Raw genomic sequence first — 18,670 nt, forward strand, 5'->3', positions numbered from 1 at the left:
TGCAAGGACATTAGGCTACACGACCCCGTCCCCCTAAAATCCCCAACATATGGCAGCACATGTAGATGTACTGGCACCTTTTTGCCACTCGGTACAGTAGATAAGAAGCAACAGATATATACTGGCGGAATTAGGTGTAGTATACAGTTGACAGCACTGATACAAAGAACATACCCAACACCAGTACTACACCATGTTTGGATTCCTAGAAAAGCCTTGGGTCGCCGACCTTTTACCTTCCTGCTGTGGATGTGCCAGTGTAAACCCCCATGCACACTACATGATAAAGATATTGCTCAGAAGGACCCCTTCCCTTTCCCATCCTGCGTATTGTTACCGACCCCCTGCTCTGTCTGTTCAGTACACATGAGGGAGGACACGATGCAGCATGGCCTCTGCTCCCCTACCCACCTCCTCATCTGCAAGTGTATATGCACTCTACTATGCCGGAGCTGCGGTGGGTCCCAGGCAGACACTAATATCGCCAGGTACACACATTGCCTAGGTAGTAAATCTGGTGGTGGGCAGTCAGACAGGCCAGAGTAGAAAACAGCCAGGTATGACAGATATGGGTGCACAAACGCCATAGGCTCTTGTCCTCATGCCAAATTTGGGAGTGTGGAAGTGTCCTCTGCCACACCTAAATGTACGGTCTTCTAAAACAAAATGCCATGCAAATTAATGGAGAAGGCTTCATATAAGCTATAAATAATGAAGTTACACAAGGACTTCCCTGTCAGTAGCAGGCTGTCAGATAAGAGCGGTTTCCTTAATACAGGGCTTAACTGCCTTATCCAAAATTATTATATTACACGCTTGCTCCTTATATATACTGTATGGTGGTTTTCATTGTAGGGATTATAGGATTGCTCTGTGGCTCACCAGCAGTGGCATAGGCAGCGTCTGACATGAGGGGGAGCAAAGCTGGAAAAATAGGTGCCCCGAATAGTGCCCAACTCCACATCACCACCGAACGCCATTTCTTCAGTGCAGTCACAAACATGGTAACCGACCTGGGGCCAGATGTACTAAGCTTCAAAAAGTGATAAACTACATATGGATTCATCCCGGCAGTGCTCTGTGTATTACCTTCTCGCCCATTCTTTGAGTTGCGCAAGCATCTAACACACTTGCGCATCCCATTGCCACGAATGGGGCGCGTGAGCGTTTCACACACATGTGCGTCATGCCGGCACGCTTAGAAGGAAATACACAGCATGCTGTCAGGATGAATAAGAATGGCTGGTACAGATGGAGCCAATCCGCTCCTAACTGCCATGTTACAGGCTGCGTATGAAAAGTGACAGGAGCTGATTAGCTAGTACTTTATCACTTCTGGAAGCTTAGTACATCTCGCTCCCTGGTGAGATCTGGCCACTAATCGGCCATTACAGGAGCCCAGCCCCACAGCACTGCAGTTCTAGGTCCCAATTTGTTCTTTAAAGCGGTGTACACATGGGGCAATTTTAAGCACATATCGCTGGCAATATGGTTGCTGAGCAGCCATATTGCCAGTGATTTGCATGTGCTGTGGGCGATAAATCGCCGGGTGAGCGCTCCAGTGTTCAGCCCCTAATGGTCGCTGGTCGGAGGAGCATGCTGTTTGTTTCCCTGGCAGAGAGTCTCCTTTATCAGCGACCATCTCTGGTCACTGATGAAAAGGGACACTGAGCAATATACAGTATTGCACCGTGTGTACACAGCTAGACTTTCAGGGACCAGCCACGCTGCACCCACTCACCATTGCTTACCAGGAGGTGCTGTGTGTGCTCTAACACAGGATCACAATTACCAGCCTCTAACAGATATAATAATAGTGTAATATGAGCTATAGACCATAGGTTTATGAGGGGCCTAATAGCAGAAGTGAATAAGAAGTGAATTACAAGGGAGATAGAACCCCATAACACATCCATACTAAATATAACCAGACTTGTATTACCAGCTTGCTAGGCCGGTTAAGATCTCCTCATTCAATTAGGCATCAAGGCTGATGGGTGAGGAGTGGAAACCTTTCCATCAGGATCCGTGTTTACCTCTATATGACTCCCTGTAGTCATCACATTAACCTATTCATCCCTGGCAGACATCCTTACATATCATACAGCAACATGTGGCTCTCTCAAAGCTGAGGATCCACAAGTCTCAGCATGGTCACTAGATGTTGAACATTTGTTCAATCCATTGCACAGTCCCACTTACCGAATATAGCACCGTCCAGCCTGCACGTGTGCCCAGGACTCCCAGTAACTCCAAGTCCGTCTCACAGGCACCAGAATACTTTACCATTAAGCCATTCCATATGCTGCGGGATGCATTCCTGCCAGGCTTTCTATTACCATCTACTACACAGCTGTCCCACCCATTCACAGGCTGCTATGTGCTCCGCAGACCCTTACTCACCCTCCCCACAGTCATACAAGTGCTGCTCAGTGTGCCCTGGGGTAGCTGCAGCATGTTACAGAGGGGCAGGCTGACCACCAGCAGGCAGTGATGTGTGGCCTGCCTCGCCGGTGGGCCTGTTTATTACTCTAGTTAACACAGTACATACATTCATCTGGAGTATGTGCTGCAAGGAAGGCACCGAAGCGCCTCTATGCCAAGTCACCTTACTACAGTCCTCCCCAGCCCCGTTACTGGGAGTGGAACACCATAGGATACAGTATGGGCAGACATATTATCCATCCGCACTAGCCTGAGAGGTTACTGAAGCACACACCTGTGTGTGGTCATGGCCATAGTTACACCGAGACACATATATATCCATGCATTATAACCAAGTTCTGCAAAGATGTTCTGATGATTAAGGGGCACGCAAGATGAGCCAAGTGGTCCTTAATGGTGGTCTATTAGGTCAACACCAAAAGAACAACACAAAATAAGTCAACATTAGCTTTTCATGGGTTTTTTGTGTGCCCATGTACACATACTGTATGTGCACCCCAATTAGTGCACTACTACACTTGACACACTTTACTGTTCCCAGTCCAAGTGCATGAGGATGGTTAAGGATGAAAAAGTTTTTACAAAATTAAAGTTGAAAAAAAATTTCAACCTTCTCATGTGCTGATCATGGTCATGTCGACATTTTGCTTGTGTTGACCATCTGCTATTGACCTATTAATTATCAACCCATCATCAGGATCCTGTTCTTATCTGCTGTCAAATTGTATTTATTGGTATGGGGAGTGCAGTGCACCATGGCATGCATACTGTTACTGCTGGTGATTTCTTTGTATGGGGAGTGCAGTGCACCATGGCATGCATACTGTTACTGCTGGTGATTTCTTTGTATGGGGAGTGCAGTGCACCATGGCATGCATACTGTTACTGCTGGTGATTTCTTTGTATGGGAAGTGCAGTGCACCATGGCATGCATAGTGTTACTGCTGGTGAATTCTTTGTATGGGAAGTGCAGTGCACCATGGCATGCAGTGTTACTACTGGTGATTTCTTTGTATGGGGAGTGCAGTGCACCACGGCATGCATACGGTTACTACTGTAGATCATAGTTACCAACCCTCCTGCATTCTGCAGAGACTCCCTGAAATAACAGCAATCTCCCTCATTAGTCTAGCAATCTCCCTCATGTCATCTAGCCCGCATTACACTGTTACATTTTTGGGGATAAAAGGAATGACAGATACATTTACATTGAATCATCAGCACCATTTCCCAGCACGTTACCAAGTATAGTAGCTCTTACTAACTGCTTTGGGCTCATCTACATTTGGATAGAAGTAATTTTAAAAGATTCCTCTCGGATGTAACAATACACACCCACGCTTCTAGGTGCCACATTCACAATCTCTCCATATATGGAACTAGACACGCCCTTTAAGTGGAGCATGACACGCCCCCTCAATGGGGCGCTTTGCAAAATTCTACTACCAACTATAATCTCCCTGAAACTAGTTTTACACATCGGGCGGCTTCTCAGCTGAAAGCCTTTCACATAACAAAACTGAGCTGCTCTCAGCTCAGTCGCCCAGTGTGTATGGGCCTTTACAGTGGGACAGTAGCGGGGGTGCATTAGTGTAGCCCTTATGGGTGGGAGTAGAGTAAACTGTAATACAGAGTACACAGATTACTTTTCTATTACAGCTCCTTACATTACACCATTACCAAACAATTCCATTATACCCTACATCCCCGTACCACCCATCTGTCGGCACATTTGCCATAAACGCAGCACACTATGCTGTGCAACATAACCTGAGGCGACCACAATATAGTTCTATTGAATGGTTAAAAATATATAAAGTCTTTAGTAAGTCATTGGAAGGTATACAGAGTCCCCTGGTATACATTCTCCACAGCTTATCCCTCATCACGGTGCTATAGACAGTTTACGCTCCTGTGTGTTATGGGCCCTACACACATAGCGATGTGTGCAGGGCTACCCAGCTATGCTAGGTCGGGCTGTGCTGCGCCACTATCGCATAGCACACAGAGCTGACAGCCCACACACAGAGCGAGCTGTCAGCTCTGTGTGCTAAGCGAGCAGACAGCGCCAGTGTTCTCAGGTGGGAGAACACTGCCGATGCCAAGATTGATGGACACTGTCCATCAATCTCGGCCAGCGATAAAGACGCGCGAGGACGCGCACGGCTGCAGATATAGCCCCCACACATACACCGATGTGAGGGCATTTGCTAAGCGACTTTGCCAAACTAAGCAAAATGGCTTCGAAAATGCCTTAATATCGGCATGTGTGTAGGCCGTATTAGAGACGGGGATCCTAGACTTGTGTGCGTGTAACCTGAGCACACTAATGGCTCTAGCATTTATATAGACAATGCCTGCTTTGAAAGCATTAAGGTTGTAAATACAATTACATTCAGTGATGTTCTAAGTCAGGCAATGGGGACTAAACATTGACGTAAACAGAAAATTTTAAAATAGAACCTGGGTCCCACTGTAACTACATCACTCTGCTACGCCCTACAGTCGCCATGTTCTTTTACATGTACAGTATGGTGATCATTTATATAGCACCAGCACACCACAACGCTAACACACTAGGTGGCTATTTATCAATTCATATCTTGCAAGATAGCCACCATAAAACATCAGTTTTTAAAAGGTGTATGCAGGATTTTTAAATATCCCTCGGATGCTTATTCAGGGGACCACATCAGGAACCTCAGATATTTCCGGATGGATGCGTGAGCCCCCTTACTATCTTCTGAGGGACACCATTTTCGCTTGCTGAAGCAGGCCCCATGTTATACGGAGATTGGTGACATCATAACATCTGTAAATAGGGAACAACTTCATTTAAAGGAGATAATTTCTCTGCTCAATCTTAAACTTTAGGCAACTTTCAAATGATTAAATGGAAAGTTATTATATTTGTATAACAGTTTTTTTTTTAGCTTCCTGCAATTCCTACATGTTTCACTTGAAAGAGGATCAACAATTACATTTATATGGTTACATCAGGTATCGAAAAATAAGGCATTACATATAAAATACACACAAGCCCATAGAAAAGACTAAAAGGGCTATGTGCAACACCTAGGAGAGATAATGTACCAGCCAATCAGCTCCTATCATGTTACAGGAGGCGTTTGAAAAAGGTCAGGAGCGGATTGGCTGGCCTGGAACTATATCTCGCATTAGAAGAGACCAGTTAAGTTTTCAGCAGTAAGATGTGTTTTCTGTAGCTTATCACAGAGGACAGAGACTGTTATCCAAATCAGCTGCTATCAAGTAATGACTTATACATTGTCTGGTTTGTTTGCATCTCAACAGTGTTTATCCAGAATGACAACTATGAAATAAGAATATATATATATATATATATATATATATATATATATATATATATATATATATATATATATAGTGAAAGTTGTATCTACAGTACATGCATAACATGGGGAAATTGTGTCCTGTATGCCACCATAATCTGCAGGCAGGTGTGTAGGGTCCGTATAGTGATAATCAGAATCCCGATGGATCCAGAAGTACTCGGCTCTGACATAAGGGTTGGCTGTGGGGAGTGAGGGAGCTTAGGGTTAGGGCTGCAAGTGTGTTACTTGTGATTTTGACTGTCGGGTTCCCAAATTTCAGGAGGTCGTACTTAACACCCCCGGAGAAGATTTACCAAAGCTTCTAAACAGATTAGTGTAGTAGTTGTAGTAGGGATCCCCAAAGCAACCAATCACTTTTAGCGATCATTTCTCTACTGCATTATAGGAAACAATGACAGCTACTGCAATGTACTTTCACTTTGAGCTGTGACAGTTTTAGCCCACAAACTCCCCAGCACACCCCCAGTTCCTATCTGCTCCTACCTCCAAGCTCTCTCTTCACAGCTCGCTGTCTCCATATCCAGCAATTTCGCAACAGATCAGTGTCCCTGAAAAATGGCTTTCACTTTCTGTTATGACACCTAGCACACAAAGGAGTAATTTGGTCCATCAAGTGGTCTCTAGTGGTCATATATATATATATAGATTACACATAATTGCTTTCTATAAGCAAGAACTCCACTTGTCAGAGTTAGAGATTTAGTAAAAGTACCCCTCAGCCTCACAGGGATATCCAATGTAAACTACAAGTAGAGTGTTAAATATACTACTTTAGTAAAACATTTTACTGCGAAGGTTACGAGCAGCTGGACTATCTAGGCCTATGCTTATGAACGTTTACTGCTGTGTAATCGAGAGTCTGTTGACTTATGCCATTGCGGCATGGTATGGGAATTCTAAGTGCTCTGATCGGAGATCCCTAGAAAAAGTCATTGGCCAACCCCTGCCTAGGATGGCAGATATTTTTTTAAGGAGAGGAAAAGCGAAGGCTAAAAAAAATATTTTAGACCCTAGTCATCCCTGCTAATCTCTTTGCCCCTGTTGCCCTCTGGGAAACGTTACATGTGCTTGTGTTGCCGTACTAGTCGGTTGCGGATCTGTTATTTTATGTTTGAGTTGTAGTATGTGAATTATGATGAGTATTTCTTTCTCTCTCTTTTCTTCCTTGTGAATTTCACTTATGCATTTTTATGTTGTAGTGACAATAAATGAATTATTATTATTTAGATATAGTGGCGTGAGGCCACTCCTTACTATACAGAATGAACAGGTTTTCCAGTGTAGTAAGAGGGGAGTAAAAGCTTTTGTTCTCTGTTATCAGCCACTTGCAGTAATCTACAATACAAGTCTACAACACAATCCATAACTAGGCATTCCCAGATATATATGTAAAGGCATTCTTACCATCACATACCACACATTATACAGCACAATAATACATACTAGTGAGTCACCGCCAAACCCATTGCACAACCCAATCATACCGTTCCAGCTGCAGAGCCACAATGCCTTCTAGTGTACAAGTCAGGTAGGGACCAAGTTTAGGTCTCACTCCACTTCTGTCTGGCAGGCACAAAATATGACGAGTTCCACCTAGGCTTCCACTATAGGAGTACCAACAGAAGGCTCCGATCAGCACAGTAACACCTAGGCCTGTGGTTCCCAAATGTTTTTCACATATGGGTGAATGAGTGATCCTGCGCGATCCTCTCTGCTCAGTCTAAGACCCACAAACATCCGATCAGTTTGTAAACCACAGGGTTACACACTAATCTGAATTATGGTATGCCCAATGTTATCTCATCCACATCTAGCCTACACACACACACACACACACACACACACACACACACGTAGAAGTGATAAAGTGCCTTGTACTTTATCACTTCTCCTGTCTTATCACTGCTTCATACATCTACCCCTGAGAGATAAAGTAGAGACATTGGGCCTTATTCAGATCTAAGCTCAGCACAAATTTGTTTGGAGAATGGGCAAAACCATGTGCACTGCAGGTGGAGCAGATGTAACCTGTGCAAAGAGAGTTCAATTTGGGTGGGGTGTGTTGAAACTGAAATCTAAATTGCAGTGTAAAAATAATGCAGCCAGTATTTACCCTGCACAGAAACAAAATAACTCACACAAATCTAACTCTCTCTGCACATGTTACATCTGCCCCACCTGCAGTGTACATCGTTTTGCCCATTTTCCGAACAAATTTGTACTGAGCTCAGATCTGAATAAGGCCCACTATCCATAGCATCCAATCAGCATGCATCTACCACAGTCTATAATATAATATGACAGGAGCTGATTGATAAAGTGTAACGTTGCTCACCACTTAAAAGGTTTGCAATATCCCCTTCATATTGGGGACGGTTAGTCCTCACAAGTCAGTGAGAGCCAGGTGTATAGGTCAATATTTGATATCCTGACTAGCTGCTCCTATGTCGGATAACAGTCTTTGTTCTCTATGATAAGATACCAAAATAATTATTTTCCTGCTGAAAACGGAGCTTATTGCATGGTCTTGTGTGTTTTATGGGTGTAATTCCCTGGGTCAGATACACCAATGCATTTGTGCACCAGATTTGGATAAATGGACACATTTGCACCCAAAACACTGAACGGATCTAGATGCGAATAAGCCTGACATGTAGGCGCACTGCGCCATTGTGAGGTCACTGTATAAATGTTAACCAAACAGAAATGTAGGAATGGCAAGCATCAGAAAAAGAACGGCCGTCAGAGCAGGTGGGGCAATCCCCAATGAGCATGAGGAGACCTGTGTGACTTCTATGCATAGTTCCTGCTACTTAGTCCTGGTTACAGTGGCCCGGGGACAGTGCCTTCAGTAGCCTCTATGCTTCTGCAGATGGATCTAGAGAGCATTATCTGCCTGCAACATGTGGGGATCTCACACTAGATAACTGCTCATGTGATCATCCGATCCGGGCATCAAGTTTCTCAGCAATGGTACCGAGATAAGGGGTCTTCTTAATGCACTGTCACATAGGGCCTTATTCTAGTTCACTCAGAGGTAAATTCCTTCTCAAATGGACAAAACCATGTGCACTGCAGGTGGGGCAGATGTTACCTGTGCAGAGAGAATTAGATTTGGGTGGGGTTTTTCTTCAAAGTGAGATCTATATTGCAGTGTAGAAATAAAGCAGTCAGTTAGTATCCCTGCACCGAAACAAAATAACAAATCTAATTCTATCTGCACCTGTTACATCTGCCCCCCTGCAGTGCACATGGTTTTGTCCATCTGAGAAGGAATTTGCTTCTAAGAGTGAACTAGAATAAGGCCCATAGTGCTAGTGGAACAATAAATGGGTAGATGCTATTATAGCCCAAGGGTGCGAGTTGCTGTTCTGGTGCTGTTTTAACACTGAAAACGGCAACTGAATTAAGCCTATCTCGCAGGGCCGAATTTCATCCGCAGCTAATAGGATTGACCCCAAAGTATTTATAAAACTAATATCACATAGACCTTTCTATATGTGCTTTTAATCATAAATCAGCTATTGACCACTGTGCTGTTGTGTATAAACTCCATAGACTTAATGGGAAAATTCAACTAGCGGCAATGTTCCCAACCAGGTAGTCTGCTTTGCTTTTATCTGCTAATTATGGCAAGCCCACATGGCGCATTTCCCTGTGCATCTCTGTGTTGTGGGAAGTAGCGGTGTTCCTGGTCACCATGTGCCCATCTGGGGAAAGTGCATACCGTTACTGAGCCACTAATTCTATACAGTATCTTCCTAAAGTCTCAAAATTCCTGGAGGAGAAGTAGAAATGTTAGAAAGTTGCCATACAATATGTTCTTTAGGATATGGCAAGAGTTGTGTTTCCTTTACAAGGCACATGAAGAAAAGTTTCTAATGATAGAGTGTCAAGCATCAATACCACAGCCTAACCCACTACAATTGCCTAGCAATAAGCATCCCATACTGCAGCCTGACCCTTCCCCACAGCCTAACCCACCACCACCGCCTAGAGATAAACATCCCATACTGCAGCCTGACCCTTCCTCACAGCCTAACCCACCGCCTAGCGATAAACATCCCATACTGCAGCCTGACCCTTCCCCACAGCCTAGCGATAAACATCCCATACTGCAGCCTGACCCTTCCTCACAGCCTAACCCACCGCCTAGCGATAAACATCCCATACTGCAGCCTGACCCTTCCCCACAGCCTAACCAACCGCCTAGCGATAAACATCCCATACTGCAGCCTGACCCTTCCCCACAGCCTAGCGATAAACATCCCATACTGCAGCCTGACCCTTTCCCACAGCCTAACCCACCACCACCGCCTAGTGATAAACAACCCATACTGCAGCCTGACCCTTCCCCACAGCCTAACCCACCACCACCGCCTAGTGATAAACATCCCATACTGCAGCCTGACCCTTCCTCACAGCCTAACCCACCGCCTAGCGATAAACATCCCATACTGCAGCCTGACCCTTCCTCACAGCCTAACCCACCGCCACGAGATAAACATCCCATACTGCAGCCTGACCCTTCCCCACAGCCTAGCGATAAACATCCCATACTGCAGCCTGACCCTTCCTCACAGCCTAACCCACCGCCTAGCGATAAACATCCCATACTGCAGCCTGACCCTTCCCCACAGCCTAGCGATAAACATCCCATACTGCAGCCTGACCCTTCCTCACAGCCTAAAGGCCCCATACATTAGTCCGACTTGTCCTAAGGACAAGTCGGACCTGATTCCCCCCTGCAGCTCCCCGGGAGGGGGACACACGATTTTGCACTTGATGTGCCAAGTTTTGCAAATGATACATCGCATGCGATGTATCATTTGCAACTCCAGGGGAGCTGCAATGAGAAGGGAGCAGAGGGCAGGGGGACATTGAGGCGGCTGGGGGGACGGACGCTGCGGGGGACACAGCTTCGGCAATTACTTACAGCTGAGCCGGGCAGGGGGAGCCGGGAGCTGTCTGTCTGTACCGAAGAAAAAAAAAAGCCCATACAATGAATGGGCAGCCTGTGATTGGCTGCTGAGCGCTCTCTCAGCCAATTGCTGACTGGCTGAGAGAGCGCTCAGCCAATCACAGGCTGCCCATTCATTGTATGGGCTTTTTTTTCCCCTTCCGTACTGACAGCTCCCGCCGGCTCCCCCTGCCCGGCTCTATGCCGCCTGTGTACCCCGCAGCGTCCCCAGCCCCCCCTGCTCCCTCCACCGCCGCACCGCCCCACTAGGTCCCAAGTCGGGTGGTCGGACGTGCAGCAGGTCCGACCACCCGACGCAGATCCGATGCGCACGGGACCGCGCATCGGATCTGAGGGGACATCAAAACTAGCTGATTTTGGTCCGATTTCGGCCAGATCCGACTGATCTGGCTGAAATCTGACCAAAATCGGCTAGTGTATGGGGGCCTTTACCCACCGCCTAGCGATAAACATCCCATACTGCAGCCTGACCCTTCCCCACAGCCTAGCGATAAACATCCCATACTGCAGCCTGACCCTTCCTCACAGCCTAACCCACCGCCTAGCGATAAACATCCCATACTGCAGCCTGACCCTTCCTCACAGCCTAACCCACCGCCTAGCGATAAACATCCCATACTGCAGCCTGACCCTTCCTCACAGCCTAACCCACCGCCACGAGATAAACACCCCATACTGCAGCCTGACCCTTCCCCACAGCCTAACCCACCGCCACGAGATAAACACCCCATACTGCAGCCTGACCCTTCCTCACAGCCTAACCCACCGCCTGGCGATAAACATCCATTACTGCAGCCTGACCCTTTCCCACAGCCTAAACCTAAGGGCTATTTCACACTAGACGGTTTTGATCGGCATGGTAAACGCCTTCACAGATTTCTGCCTTGAGATGGGCGATGGCTCTTACACATGGCCTGCCTGCCATGTAGCAGCCTTGCATCCACTATACAGTCACGGAAAAAAGCCTTCTATTTGCCTTGCCGGTCAAAAGCAGGAGCTGATTATTACTCTCCATTTTATCACTTTTTGAAGTGGCCCACTGTCTGGCTCTGACAGCAGTGTGACAGTTGGGATTCCGCTGTCAGGATTCGGACCATAGGTGCCGATTCTGTGGGTGCTCAAGGGCCCAAGCACCCACGGAAATTGATGAGCACCCACAGGCCCGAGTCGCGCTGCTGGGCCGCCATATTAACTTGCTAATTTGCAGCTGCAGTACCCGCATCACCGGCCCTGCCACCTGGCAAACAGTATGCCGAGAAGAGTGTATTCCGTCCGCTCTTTAGTGACCCGGCGGCTGCTGCCCAGCGCCATTAACTGAGCTGACAGAAGCATCTTCCCAGCATTCCTGTGCATGGGGGTATTTACGGTTATCATAGAGAAACAGCTGCAGGTCCACAAATTAAGTGTAAAAAGGGGAACTCTGTTGCCGTAATTTGAATATTGGAGACAACTGTGCTGCTTATTGGTATTATTTTTTGACCACACCCCTTCCCCTTGAAGCCACTCTATTTTTGGCTTGAGCACCCACCAGCAAAAACATAAATCGGCACCTATGATTCGGACCACATCCCCTTTATTCACATGGAGTAAAGGCCCCCATACATTAGGCCGACTTATCCTAGGGACAAGTCGGACCCAATTTACCTGCGAGCCGCCCTGCAGCTCCCCGGGAGGCTCACATACAATTTGGCACTTGATGTGCCATTTTTTACATGGAATAAATCGCATGCGATTTATCCCATGTAAAAAAAAACCCGGGGAGCTGCAGGGCGGTGAGGAGTAGTGGTGGCGGGCAGCGGCGGTGGGGGCGGGCGGCGGGTGCGGTGAGCGCTGCTGACCTGGCCGGGCAGTGTACTTACACATAGCAGCAGCGGGGACGGGACGCGTAGTGGCGGCTATTATATTTTTAAAATACTTGTCAAATGACCGGCCGCTCTCTGATTGGCCGGAGAGCTCTCAGCCAATCAGAGAGCGGCCGGTCATTTGACAAATATTTTAAATATATAATAGCCGCCACTACGCGTCCCGTCCCCGCTGCTGCTATGTGTAAGTTCACTGCCCGGCCAGGTCAGTCAGCAGCACTCGCCGGTGCTCAGGGACCCGCTGCCCGCCCCACTGCTCCCCCTGTGTCTGCATGCATATGCCTGTCAGGTGGCAGGCATATGCATACAGGCAGGGCCGTCTTTTCGTATGGGCTTAATGGGCACTTGCCCAGGGGCCCCATGTGTATAAGGGCCCTATGCTGATACCTGAGGATCCCCTTTTTCCAGGGATACCAGAATTTTGAAAATCGGCCCTGGGGAACTGGAGATATCCAACTTCAAAGCAGCAATCCACACCCAACCTGTTAATTGCAATTCCCAGTCATATTTCTCAGGTTCTCTCTGACTTAGAGTTTTTCTGAGAGTATATTCCAAAAGCTGGGACTCTCCCCTTTCTGTTGACACTAGCAGCTTGTCTCTATCGTGCCCAGAACCAGAGATATCAGCCTTTGAGCAGCCGGTCCCTGCTCCAGCTCCAAACGTCTGGTGTACAGTTTTATATTTTTGTCAATGGATTGCTCTGGCTCCTGATCTCTGATCCCTAAGTTCCCAGCACCTCCTTAAAGTTGGGACTCTAGGTTTTTATACTATTGAAGGCTAAGAAATCTATTTCCAGATAATGGCGATATCTGCAGTCAAACAAGCTGCCCTTCCACCGGAAAATGATGAATATTAAGCCCACTCCATTATCCAACCCTCCACTGCATATAAAACACCCCCTACCTCCCTGGACGTCATTTACAAGGGACCCTTCATTCAGCTCAGTGCCCCCTTCCACATGTTAGTGTTCTACCTCCACCACCTGCGCAGTAAATTAGTAATTAGCAGAAGTTACTGCTCCAGGTCCTACATGTTGAGTGGAAGATAGAGCACCCCCTGCCACCCGTGGGACATCAAAGCTGCTGCTGATAGCACTCCCCACCCCTAGGAGGGGAGAATGGGTAAGGGCCCCAGTGCATTGCTTTGCCCAGGGGCCCACACTGCTGTTAAGACGGCCCTGCATACAGGGAGGTCAGACGTGATCGTATGTACAGACCGTCCGACCTCCCTGATCCGGTCCGATGCGCACAGGACCGCGCATCGGATCAGATATCACACACCTACGATTTTGGGCCGATTTCACCCGATTATCGGCACAAAGTGCCGAAATCGGATGAAATCGTCCCAAAATCGCATAGTGTACGGGGGCCTTAAGAAAGCGGAACAGAGGGGCCGATGTACGGAGCCTGGTGAAGTGAATAAAGTGGAAGGTGATAACGCACCAGACAATCAGCTCCTACCTGTCAAGTTACAGGCTGGGTTTGGAAAGTGGCAGTTAGGAGAGGATTGGCTGCCATGTTATCACTGGGCTTAATACATTTGCCCCAGTAAATCTATACTGCTGGGACAACTGATCCTTATGTACTGTGTAGCACAGACAAGACCATGCACAGGTGTGCTATAGAAAACACAGCATAGGTCATAAGAAGCCGTTTCCACTGAACCTACTCAGTACAGTTCCCAGTTAGTGTACATTAGGCTAGGTATACACTGGCATTTGTTTGGCATTTTATATGATGCAGTTGTGTTATTTGTGTTTGGGAGGTCACTGGACCTACAGTATAACTATATGTGTTACATACACACACACACACACACACACAGGGGGGCATTTCTAATACCCCTTTAACATTGCAAAAATAACTTGGGTGGATCCCAGGTTCCTGTGCGCTGTGAAAGAGCCTTTTGAAATATCCCAGGTGCAGCAACCCGGCAATCCAACCCAGGTTAAACAAATGGTTAATCCCGTGTCAGGATGCTGTGCAGTGTGACCGGGTAACCAGAGTCCCGCTCACACTATAGGGGGGAGTCAGCATCAGCTCCAATGTTGCCTCCTCCCCCTGCTCCCCAATGACACACCGCTGCCCCGCCCTGCCCACCGATGACATCAGCAACCCGGCTTATTGCCTGGTCGCTGTGGAGAGCTTCACCTTGCAACCAGGTCACTCCGGGGACAGACCCGGCATTTGTGATGCGAGAGGGATATAACATGGGATGTTGCTATGGGCAACAAATCAAATCGATTCTATTATATTCTAGAAGGTACTTAAGTAAATTATAATTCTTTGCCTATAGCAACATCCCATGTGAAATATTACGCCCATCTTAGTAAATTTTCCCCACAGAATGGAGCAGGCAGGATTTAGGAAACTGCAATCATACCAAATGCAATTTATAGCAAGAAGGCATATTATTGTAGGGGCCAAAATAAAATCATCTGTTTATGTGGAATCACTACCATTAATAATATGAGTGCAATGCATTAAACTAGGTTAATGCAGATGAAAGTTTAAAGATCCTAATATTGCATCATCCATTTTTTTACAGCTAAGAATTATATATAGTACATGTAATAATAGTTCCACACGTGCAACACCCCTTGTAGGTGTCACCTGACTCAGCAGTGGTGCTGCCTCAGTCTGTGCTCTGCAGCATGCACATGACGGTGGGCCAAATGTCCCAGCCAATCAGCTCCTAACTGCAATGTTACAGGCTGTGTTTGAACAATGACAGGAGCTGATTGGTTGATACTTTATCACTTTTAGGGACAGATGTATGAAACATCAAAAAGTGATAAAGTGGAGAGTGATAAACAACCAGCCTCTAACCTTCATTTGTCAAACCCAGCCAGTAACATGACAGTTAGGAGCTAGGAGCTGATTGCCTGGTTGTTTAACACTCTCTATTTTATCAAATTTTGAAGCTTGATACATCTGGCCCTTAAAGACTTAGAACATCTGTCCCTCAGTTAGTAACAGGACTGTGCATGTGATTAATTACAATTATGTATATACAATAGTGTTTAATATCTATATTTCTAAATCAATCTCCAGTTTACTTCCATTTAGTGGTTTGTAACCCCTCAGTTTTTATCATGCCCAGATACAAAGCGAGATTGTCCCAGAGAACTAGGGGTGCAATTGGTGAAGGGTCCAGGATTTCCCTCCCCATAGACCCCAGGATGCCATGCAGGGGGGTAGAGGTAATGGCCCTCCAATAATCAGGGAAACAGTCCGTCAGGAAACCTATAACCCTTCTAAATGCACATCACAGGAGATCCAACCCATGGTTTAAAGGTGACTGACCCGGCCAGGTTTTCGGGGTGATGGTTCCTGTTGGGCCGTGCCAGTGGTTAGATCTCCATGGACTTTGTCCCTCACCAGCAGTGGAGGGACAGCAGATTTGTCCCCATTACTATGGTAGTAAAACAACTGGATCGCACTCCAAAGGGAATCTGAATATTGCCATTTGTGGTGTGGGTTGTTTGGTAGTCTGTGTAGTGTACCATCTGGTGTGTATTATGGATAGTGGTGTAAGCCAATGGCTGGAGGGTACAACTGTATTTGATTGTCAAATTGCTAAGTAATTCCGGACCATAGACACATCCCAGAAACCTGCACATCACACCAGTGATCAACAAAGCTGCATCTATTGTGTACAAGGAGGGAACTGGGGAGACTTGGACCAGAGTAATGTGGCAGGTGCATGCAGGCATCCAGGATGGAGTTCTGAGGCACTCAATGGCACAGTTATCCCAATGGCCCACTGGGAGTAGTAGTCCCTTCAGATCACACAAATATTCATAGTGAGAGCTCTGGATCATCAGCCCTATGAAATGTGCCTTATGTAACAATACTGACAAGTCACAAGACTACGAAAGCCGATTGTGGCTGATCAGAAAACTTTGTGTTTAAATACAGCAATTCATAATGCATGCTGGTGTATACACAGCACACATATACAGCAATACATAATGCATGATGGTGTATACACAGCACACATATACAGCAATACATAATGCATGAGGGTGTATACACAGCACACGTATATACAGCAATACATAATGCATGAGGGTGTATATACACAGCACACGTATATACAGCAATACATAATGCATGCTGGTGTATACACAGCACACATATACAGCAATACAGAATGCATGAGGGTGTATATACACAGCACACGTATATACAGCAATACATAATGTATGATGGTCCGCTGTATACACAGCACACATATATACAGCAATACATAATGCATGAGGGTGTATACACAGCACACTGATACAGCAATACATAATGCATAATGGTGTATATACACAGCACACGTACATACAGCAATACATAATGTATGATGGACCGCTGTATACACAGCACACATATATACAGCAATACATAATGCATGATTGTGTATACACAGCAATACATAATGCATGATTGTGTATACACAGGGCACGTACATACAGCAATACATAATGGTGTATATACAGCAATACATAATGTATGATGGTGTATACACAGCACACTGATACAGCAATACATAATGCATAATGGTGTATATACACAGCACACGTACATACAGCAATACATAATGTATGATGGACCGCTGTATACACAGCACACATATATACAGCAATACATAATGCATGATTGTGTATACACAGCAATACATAATGCATGATTGTGTATACACAGGGCACGTACATACAGCAATACATAATGGTGTATACACAGCACACATATACAGCAATACATAATGCATGATGGTGTATACACAGCACATGTACATACAGCAATACATAATGGTGTATACACAGCACACATATACAGCAATACAAAATGCATGATGGTGTATACACAGCACATGTACATACAGCAATATATAATGGTGTATACACAGCACACATATACAGCAATGCATGATGGTGTATATACAGCACTACATATACAGCAATACATAATGGGGTATATACAGCAATACATAATGTATACACATCACACGCATATACAGCATTTCATAATGCATGATGGTGTATACACAGCACATGTACATACAGCAATACATAATGTATGATGGACCGGTGTACACACAGCACTACATATATTCAGCAATACAGAATGCATGATGGTGTATACACAGAACACACATATATACAGCAATACAGAATGCATGATGGTGTATACACAGCACACATATACAGCAATGCAAAATGATGTATACATAGAACATGTACAGTATATACAGCAGTACATAATGCGTGATTTATATCATATGCAGCAAATCATGATAATGTATACAATGCAATACATAAGCATACAAACATACATGCAAACACTTCACAACTTACGTTCATGTACATAACACAATACAGGAGATTATATATAGATATCAAGCCGCCAGCACTGTACCGTAGAACTGTTATTACAGCAGGCTGGGAACGGCAGTGTAAGTGCAGGCAGGACACACTGCTCTATACATTACACCAGACATAACTTTCCGGAGTCCCGGCAGCAGCGTCATACAGCCGGCATGGGACGGGCACTTACCGGAGAACTCCCCCGGGCAGGCAGACACCGGACCCCGCCTAGATCATCCTGCGCACTGAGCCCGGGCCATACTGAGGTTACGGGGTCCCACACTGTAGCTCAAATCGCAGGGGCCCTGGTGTGCCGGCTCCAGGTGCTGCTGGGAGTGCGGAGGGAGGGAGCCCCGGAGCTGGGAGCAGGAGGCTGCTGCTGAGATGCAGGGAGGGGCCAGGAAGGCAAAATCCAAAGCTATATAGCAGCAGTGTGTGTCACTACCATCCGGGGAGGGAGACGGGCAGATGTCACCTCTGGGGGGCATGTCCCCCCAGCTCCCCGCAGTGCACCGCATCACAGCTGGCTTCAGTGGTACTCCGGGAAATGGGAGAGATTGGATAAGATGGATAGATAGAGTTTATTATTTGCACGCAGAGAAGCCACATTCCTGTTACAACTTGGTATTTAACTTTTTGTCAATGGACCAAA

General features: G+C 46.3%; 1 protein-coding gene across 1 annotated transcript in view; it reads right to left on the reverse strand.

The window, feature by feature from the left end:
- LOC146075588 (volume-regulated anion channel subunit LRRC8E-like) overlaps positions 1-18,424 on the reverse strand; it is a 28,285-nt gene extending 9,861 nt beyond the window's left edge. The window contains exon 1 of the mRNA XM_083184964.1: positions 18,209-18,424. The gene's annotated coding sequence lies outside the window, so the exon portion shown is untranslated. The remainder of the gene's footprint in view (positions 1-18,208) is intronic.
- Between the last annotated feature and the right edge of the window lie 246 nt (positions 18,425-18,670).

Source organism: Crinia signifera, chromosome 4 (genome assembly GCF_055691185.1).
Source record: "Crinia signifera chromosome 4, ASM5569118v1, whole genome shotgun sequence".
Classification (NCBI taxonomy): Eukaryota; Metazoa; Chordata; class Amphibia; order Anura; family Myobatrachidae; genus Crinia; species Crinia signifera.